At 44.7% G+C, this 9,091-nt stretch overlaps 1 pseudogene; it reads left to right on the top strand.

Annotated features, from left to right (window-relative positions):
- The first annotated feature begins 6,361 nt into the window (after positions 1–6,361).
- On the top strand, positions 6,362–8,131 carry LOC114632690 (annotated as a pseudogene).
- Positions 8,132–9,091: the final 960 nt, after the last annotated feature.

Here is a 9,091-nt window from a genome sequence, read left to right as displayed (position 1 = left end):
CTTCCTTCCTTCCTTCCTTCCTTCCTTCCTTCCTTCCTTCCTTCCTTTTCATTTAGGATCTCTCTATGAAGTGCAGAATGTCCCAAAATTCATGATGTAGATCAGACCAGCTTTTGAACACACATTTACTAAGGTCAAATCATGAACCACCACACCCACTAAGACTGATTTATGTTTCTATTCTAATGTTAACTTTGGTTTATTCTTCTAGAGAAATTATTGAAAGCCTATATCTGAAAGAAGCAGAGAGTAACAGTGTGTTTCTTGCATACAGCCAGTCCCAAGAAGGCTCCAATTTAGTCTTTCAAATGACTCTAAAATTACATACTGAACATTCTCTAGAATCTGAATGGTACTCTTTTGCAGGGTTGTAAAGAAAGTTTAATATAGAGGTATTTGATAAACATCTATTTTCATATTCTCTATTTTTAGCCTTGATTTTAAAACTAATATATGCTATCTATGTGTAGATAATAATAGATCATAAACTCTCCTTGGGATCAGGAGGTACCAGGCACACATTTGGTATACAGACACACACATGCATCAGGGCAGTATGCATTAAATAAACAAATAAGTCAGTTGAAAACAGTCTTCCAGGGCTAGCAAGTGAGGCTCAGGAGTTAGAGTACAAATAACTTTTGCAGAGGATCCAGGATTAGTTCCCATCATACACATGGTGACTCCCCACATCTCAGGGAATCTGAAGCACACTTGTTGGCTCTTTGGGCTGGATGGGCACCATGGACACACATATGAACCCACATATGTGCAGGAAAAACACTCATACATTTACAATAAGAACAAATGGATCTCTTTAAAATATAGAATATCCTTGAATTAAAAAATAGTATACATTTATTATAGTATTTCCACAAATGAAATTACAAAAGACTTTAATATACTCTAGGTATATTTTATAAGGACAATGATTTGTAGAATACAACATTTAAAAAGAGAACAACATTTGAAACCTCATTTAACAATCTGTCATAAAAAAAGTTTTCAGAAAGAAGGACAACTTTCTCTAAAGTATGCAAATCTCTCACACACTCTCTCATTACTTTTCTTGAGAGATGGTTTACTCCTTTATGCTGTGCTTAAAATATTTCTAGGTTCTTTGAAACTTTTTTTATGGATCCCCAAAAACTATTTTTAATTTTTCACACCATCAAAAGTACCTAAGGGACATTGATGATCTCATATGGAGAATACTGAACTCTCATGGCAATGTCCTCCATTCAAGCAGGGATCAAAGAATCATTGAGGAAAGAAGGAGGCTAGGAGCAGAGCTCTAGCAGGCCATTCAGAAAGGGCATCTTGAAGACAACTCCTGGCTCTAGAGGAAGTGAGGTGAGCTCAGTGGACAGCCAATGAGCCTCATGTGAAATCCTCTCACATAAGCATCTCTGGGCTGCAAAACCATGGGTCTGCTTCCTGTCACATAACTCAAGAAAGAACTTTGAGCAATGTGACTATCATGCTTCTGTTTCATGCTGCCATGCTTTCTGTCTGTGATGCTGGAGTCTGTCCACTGAAATTCAAACTGCTTTTGAGCTTTCAAAGCCTGGACAAACTTCTTGTACTTCTTAATTTCTTTACAGTGAGAACAACTGGCCTCACCTTCCTGCTCCTGTGCCTGCCCTGTTGTGATGGACTGCATCCCATTGAACTAGCATCCCATTGAACTATCTCCTTCAAAAGAAACCTTTCTTGCCTTCTTGAGTGGGGAAGAATCAAACATCTATTTTAGAACTTAAAACCAAAGTGAACAATAGTGCTTGACATAGACTGTTTTTTCTAGGCATGCAACCAGAGCTAGCCTGAGAACTTGCTGGAGTTTCAGTCTTCAGAGAGCTGTGGAAAAGATCTGGACCCCCAGATGTGGTGGTCAACCTTCTGACTCCCCCAATGCTTCCACCTTCAATTTAATTGATAGATGATAAGCAAGGAAGCTTTGTCATTCTTTATCAATATGTTGGTTCATTCATTTGTCCATCCATCCATTTGTCATTCAGTCATTCTGTGGTTGTATAAAGGAAGGTGGTCCTCACAGCCTCATATTTGAATGTTTGGCTCCTAGTTGGGTGAACTCTTTTGGAAATATGAACAGCTGTGATCTTTTTGGAAAGAAATGACTCCAGCTGTTCTCTGTGTCTGTCTGTCTTTCTCTGTCTCTTTTTGTATCTCTGCCTCTCTCTTTCTGTCTCTTTGCCTTCTGGTGGTGGAACAAGATGTGAGCACTCTCAGCCATTTTTTCTCTCTGCCATCCTGCACTCTAACCCTCTGAAACCATAATCTAAACTAATCACTTCTTTCATAAGATCTATTGATTTTGATTACGTTGCTTAATATGAGCTATTTAACAGAAACACAGTCACAAAATTTCAGTTTTCCAATTATGTCCCCTTGTATGTTGTTAATTTCATGCAACCAAGAGTTCTCCTTCCGTCTATTTCCCCTCCTACCTCTCAACCATCCTTGAGTTTGTTAGCCAACATTATTCCACACATTTCACCCAGCTACTCTCATGTGACAAAAAGAAAACATGATGTCATGTATGTAGCAAGCCAAGTACCCACAAATAAGTGACATTGGATATCTGTTTTCTTGAGAATTGGTCATCCATTGGATGTGGCCATCTCCAGGCACAAGTATTTTTCTGCCAAGGATACTTCATTCTGTTTGCAAAGGACAATAATTCTTGCACATCTGACCCCCACATACTGTTCATTCAGTCTTTAACCACTGGAGAGGATACTTTCATTGGTTATATCAGTTAGCGTTCAGAAACAGGGCTACAGTGGGTTCATTGTTTACATATTTCTTGGGTATGTTGATTCTCTGAGCTCCAAGAACATTGAGCATGGAAATGCCATTCAGCCACTCATAGAGGCTTAACACCCAGAGAGGTAAAATAAAACTACAACCAACAATACCACCAAATCAAACCAGGTAAATGCATTAGCAACAAGACGCAGCATTATTCTTAAAAACTAGCATTATTCTTAAAAACTAGCATTATTCTTAAAAACTAGAAATGTGCACAGAGACCTGCTCCAGTGTCATGCCAGGAATATAGTTTAAAACTGAAAAGTCACATAGAGTGGGGATACCATGTTATGAGGACAATCCCAGAGAGGATTCTGTAGTGCTACATACAGTAGGAGAAGCCAGAGGCCACAGACTAGACCAATGATTCATTGCAAGGAACATTTTCAGGGAAAGCTGTTTGAGCAAAAAGTATATTGTGTGACACACCATGATATACCTCAGCTGTCACAGAAAGTTGTTTTTATGCATTTATTGGTTTTATATTTAGTTTCTTTCATGGGAGGAGTTTCAAGGGCAGAGGAAGGATATGGAGGGATGAAAAGCTGAGTGGGATTGGGGTGTAAATGTACAATTCACAAAGAATCAATAGAAAGTTTAAAAACACTGGGGAGGTTATAGTTGTTAATATCAATAAATAAAAATATACATGGAATAGCAATTAGGGAACAAATTGACTACGAATTTGAGGAGATCCAGAGTAGGTACCAGGGAGGGCTTGGAAAGAGGAAAGAGAAGAAAAATGTTCTTACTACAGGAATCTCAAAAGTTTACAAAACCATATAAATGTTACCAGATATTGTCTGCCCTACACAGGTCCAGCATTGAAACCATACAGCATTAAAAATCATACAGAGAAATCAAAACCCAACCCAGAGCTTTGCAAATGATACAGCTGAAAAGGTCTACTTCACATAATAACTGGCAATCTATTCTTAAAACTCCATGTGAAAGAGAGACTTTTCACAGAGAAAAAAAAAATTCTTACAAGAAATGAACAGACCTGCGACTGAAATTAGTCTTACAAGGGGGGCATGTGTAGGATGCCTCCTGTAACTTGCTGGACTGAAAATGTGCTTTTGCCTAAGGCACTGGTCATGCAATCCACAAACCTTAGAGATCAGGTGAATTTCCAGCCTTTAGAAAGGATGGCAAACAGAGAGGACCCAAAAACAAAATGAAATTGGGTCTGGATAACATTTCCTGTACAACGTTACATAGGTGCCAGAGGTTACATCTAGTGTTTCCCCCACACCTTCTGGACCCTGGGTTTGCAAAGAATCTCACGACAGCCAGCCTCCCTCGCAAAGTCTGCTTCCATCTGAAAAAAGGAAAGCAGCTAGAAACAAAACCAACTTTGTTGTTTGCAATGAAGGTCCGGTTCAGCCTAGGCCTGCAGATATCACAGTAGAACTTGACTTGGCTGACAAGTCCCAGCCTCTTGTGAATCAGGATCAGACAACCCTGGGCACTGGACACTGGTCATCAGAGAGAGGCCCTTTCCTGGCTATGCAGGAATAGCCCACTGCTGCAGAAGTATCTGTCCTGGATCTTTCAGACAGAGCAGCAGGTCTCTGCAAATGAACCCTTTGGTTTAGGACGCTTTCCCTGGCTCCTTCACCTTCCAGTCATGCTGACAGCCTAGGGGAACTTGGCTTGGGGGACAAGTCAGAGCTACTAGAGAAGGGGTCCAGAGTATGAAACCTCAAGTTGACACCAACTGGAGCTCCAGATCCGCAGCGCCCCCTACTGTGAACACATTCTGGGCTGAGGTTCCAAAGCAGAACTGAAGATCAGCCAATGGAGACTTTTGGCTTCTTGCCGGGACTCTTTCCTAGGCTCTGGCTCCTGCTCTGCCCTCCAACCAACGAAATCGCATATCCTTCATGACAATGGTTCGTTGTAGGGGCCCACGATAACTCAAATGAAATAAAGACCCTACTATGAGTTACATCAGATTGGCTCCTGTCTGTTATTTTTGGATATTACTAACATCCATGGCAGCACAGTTCTCTTCTTGCTGTTCATCTCCTTGGTGTGTGGTTTCTGTTTTATATACTCTAAAAAACAATTTTGCCATCTCCACATCTTTTTCTATTTTGTGAATTTGTAAACACAAAGTTTCAGCATAATATCTTGCTTCCCCCAACTCCTCTCAGGATTATGAATACCACCCACAGTATGAGTGCAGAAGGCTCATGTGATCCATCCCAGTGACACTCTGCTGATGTCCTGGTGTGCCTGACCTAGAGCAGTAGTGCTGGCTTTTTGGTTCTTGTGTGTGAAGAAGCTGTCTTGACATTCTGCACCAGTGTCATCTGGCCTCCTCCAGTACTGCCATGAGCAGATCTAGAGCCATGGCTTTCTGCCCTTGATCTCCCTGACTTAGAAGACCTCTGGTTTGACAGTTCCTCATGAAACTGCTTTCCAGTCTTCCTGTCTGCTTCCCTGGAAATATGACTCCAGTCCAGGGAACCCTGCTGGACCAGCAGGATCCTAGTGGCCTCTGCCCAGACACAAGAGACTAGTGGATGGAAATGCCATGTGCATTCAGCTCAAAGACAGGAAATAAAACATGAGACAGAAAGAGGGGCTGGAGGAGTGGGCAGGTGGAGAGGAGATTCCCTGTCCTGAAGCTTCATCTATATAATTAGGTGTTTTCTCCTAACCATTTCTCTGCTGGGAATACAGGATTAGCATCTGCTCAGGACTCCAGCTGATCAAAGGACTATTAACAGGATTTCCATCACGACTTGGTGAGACATGACTTTTATCTCATCACAAGTGAGGCAGAGGCAAGGATATCTTTGACTTGGTGGCCAACTTGCTCTACAAAATGGTTTTCAGAACAGCCAAGTTTATACAGAGAAACACCCTCGGTAATGACTAGTGTTTGCTGTCAAGTGTATTGATTAAATCTTGAAATAGCAAAATTCAAAACTGGAGGACACACCAGTAAGGGAATTTGCTAAATTTGTAGACAGTAATCTCTGTCTATGAGGTAGGAAGGCTTGCTTTAATGCGAGTCTCTTTGAGCTTGAAAGACACAAGCCTTCCATCTTCATCTGCAGCAAGAAAGACACATCTCTGTGTTATTGTGATTTTTGCTCTTGGTATGAGCCAGGATTTGTCTACAATAGCCCTTACTGTCCTGGAACTCACTTTATACACCAGGCTAGCTTTAAACTCAGAGAAAAACACCTCCCTGATGCACTCCCATAAGGCTGGGATCAAAGGTGTGAGCCAACACACACACACACACACACACACACACACAGCTGAAGACACTCATCTTTAATCAAGACATTGAATCTGAAACTCACGCCCTTAGTCTGGGCCACGCCTTCAGCTGGAGGCCTTTATAAGAACACAGAGGAAGAACGTTTTCATTTAGACTGCTTGCTCTTTCTTAGCTAGCAAGTCTCTTACTGTGCTGGCACTAGAGCCTACTTCTCTGTGATTCCATCTTCTACTGCAGACCAGCTGAGACATCCAGCCTCGGGGACTGAGAACTTCTGAATCCCTGGCCATGCCAAGGAAGAAGCCCTTCAGCGTGAAGCAGAAGAAGAAGCAGCTGCAGGACAAGCGGGAACGGAAGAGAGGGCTCCAAGATGGGCTTTGCTCCAGTTCCAACAGCCGAAGTGGGTGTCCAGAGCAGAGGGATGGGCAGACCAACAAGTTCAATGGGGAATCTGTGACCCATCCTATCCACAGGCTCAACCAGCAACCTTCCCAGGGCCTGGAGCCCAGAGGCTACGACCCCAACAGATACAGGCTGCATTTTGAACGGGATAGCCGGGAGGAGGTGGAGAGGAGAAAGAGAGCAGCCAGAGAGCAAGTGTTGCAGCCTGTCAAGGCTGAAGCTCTGGAGTTGGATATCCGGGAAGTGTATGAGCCTGGCTCAGTCCTGGACTTTCCCTGGCGGCCTCCTTGGAGCTATGAGATGTCCAAGGAACAACTAATGAGCCAAGAGGAGCGGAGCTTCCAGGAGTACCTTGGGAAGATACATGGGGCATACCCATCGGAGAAACTCAGCTACTTTGAGCACAATCTAGAGACATGGAGGCAGCTGTGGAGGGTGTTAGAGATGTCTGACATCGTCTTGCTCATTACTGACATCCGACATCCTGTTGTGAACTTCCCACCAGCACTTTACGAGTATATAACTGGAGAACTTGGGCTGGCCCTGGTGCTGGTCTTGAACAAGGTGGACCTGGCCCCGCCAGCTCTTGTGCTTGCCTGGAAGCATTATTTCCAGCAGCACTACCCCCAGCTCCACATTGTCCAGTTTACCACTTTCCCTCAGGACAGGCGAACCCCACAGGAGCCTGGTAGTGTCTTGAAGAAGAATCAGAGACAGGGGAGAGGATGGACTCGGGCACTGGGGCCAGAGCAGTTGCTGAAAGCCTGTGAAGCCATCACTATGGGAAAAGTGGACTTGAGCAGCTGGCGCGAGAAGATTGCTAGGGACATAGCCGGGGCATCCCGTGAGGAAGAGGAAGAAGACGGGCCAGCAGTACAGGTAGAGCAGCAGAGTGACTCAGCAATGGAGCCCACGGGCCCCTCCAGAGAGCTCTACAAGAATGGGGTGGTGACCATAGGCTGTGTAGGTTTCCCCAATGTGGGGAAGTCCTCTCTGATCAACGGGCTTGTGGGGCGGAAGGTGGTGAGTGTCTCTCGAACGCCAGGCCACACCCGCTATTTTCAGACCTATTTTCTCACCCCCTCTGTGAAGCTCTGTGACTGTCCTGGCCTTATCTTCCCCTCTCTGCTGCCCAGGCAGCTGCAGGTTCTGGCAGGAATCTACCCTATTGCCCAGGTCCAGGAGCCCTACACTTCTGTGGGCTACCTGGCTTCCAGAATCCCTGTGCAGGCCCTGCTGCACCTGCGCCACCCAGAGGCAGAGGACCCTTCAGCTGATCACCCCTGGTGTGCCTGGGACATCTGTGAAGCTTGGGCAGAGAAACGTGGCTATAAAACAGCCAAGGCAGCTCGAAATGATGTGTACAGAGCAGCCAACAGCCTTCTTCGCCTGGCAGTGGATGGCCACCTCAGCCTGTGTTTCCACCCTCCTGGCTACAGCAAACAGAGAGGCACCTGGGAGTCTCAAGCAGAGATGGCAGAGCAGGTGCTGTCACAGAGCAAGTTGGGGCTATCAGGTGATGAAGAGGAGGAGGAGGAAGAGGAACTGAGCAGCTCCTCTGAGAAGGAAGCAGAGGATGACCTGGATGCAGATGAAGAGGGAGAAGGAGATGAGGACACCCCAACTTCAGATCCTGGGTCCAGCCTAGCGGCCTGATATGCTTTTCCCCTAAGGTTCTGGAAAGGAAGGCTTTTGCCACTATTGGGCAGAAACCTGCCTTCTTAGGCAATACCAATAGTTCCCAGGATTGTGGGTTTAAAACCCAGCTTCCCACAGTATAATGGTGGGGAGGGCACAATATTCAGGGTGTAATTAATTAACTTGAGGCTTCTGAATCACAAGGTCAAAGACTTGCCCTCAGCCTTCCATGGATAAACCCAAGAAGATGATGCAGTTCTATCCCAGTTCTGTCAAGGATGCACCGGATTCTGAAGAACCTGCACTGAAAAGTGCACGTGTTGTGTCAGCCCTGAGTACCAGAGGTTCCAAGACGGAGGCACTTTGTTTCCGTGGAAAGTCAAGGCACTGCTCTGAGGATGGCTCATTTGTCGATTGGGATCTAATTCCTTCTATGTATTTGAGAGCTTGGACTACCTGAGATACTACCCCAAATTGAACTGTGCCATGAAGAAGGGCAGAGATGTCTTCCAGAGTGAGAGTCAAAGGGAGACACAAGTGTCCCCAGGAAATGTGGACAAAGGCAAAGATACTGTGGTGCCAGCCCAACAGTCACTAAGCTTACTCAAGAAGAAAGAAGTAGAAATTGAGACCTGTGATGGTAGAGACTGACCTGACCAGGATCCAGCTTCTGACAGGCCCAGGCACCTAGGCTGCTGAGCATGGCTTCAAAGGGCTTTTGGCCAGAAGAAGAAGTCAAAAGTCCATCCAGAACTCTGCTTGGTACCCAAGAGCCCTGATGCTTGCTAGGACTGGTAATTACAGCAAAGACACACACAAAGCACTTGTTTCTTTGCAGCCATCTGTTTTTGTTTCTTTACAGATTTCTTAATAAAAGTGTTTTTAAAAAAGCTGGAAATTTATGTTTTTCTTGAAATGGCCCAAAGGAAAAGATGAACGGTGTAGTGGACACAGATGAGGGTTCATTACTGTTTCCTA

Source organism: Grammomys surdaster, unplaced genomic scaffold (genome assembly GCF_004785775.1).
Source record: "Grammomys surdaster isolate TR1022 unplaced genomic scaffold, NIH_TR_1.0 393, whole genome shotgun sequence".
NCBI lineage: Eukaryota > Metazoa > Chordata > Mammalia > Rodentia > Muridae > Grammomys > Grammomys surdaster.
This window is presented reverse-complemented; position numbering and strand designations above follow the sequence as displayed.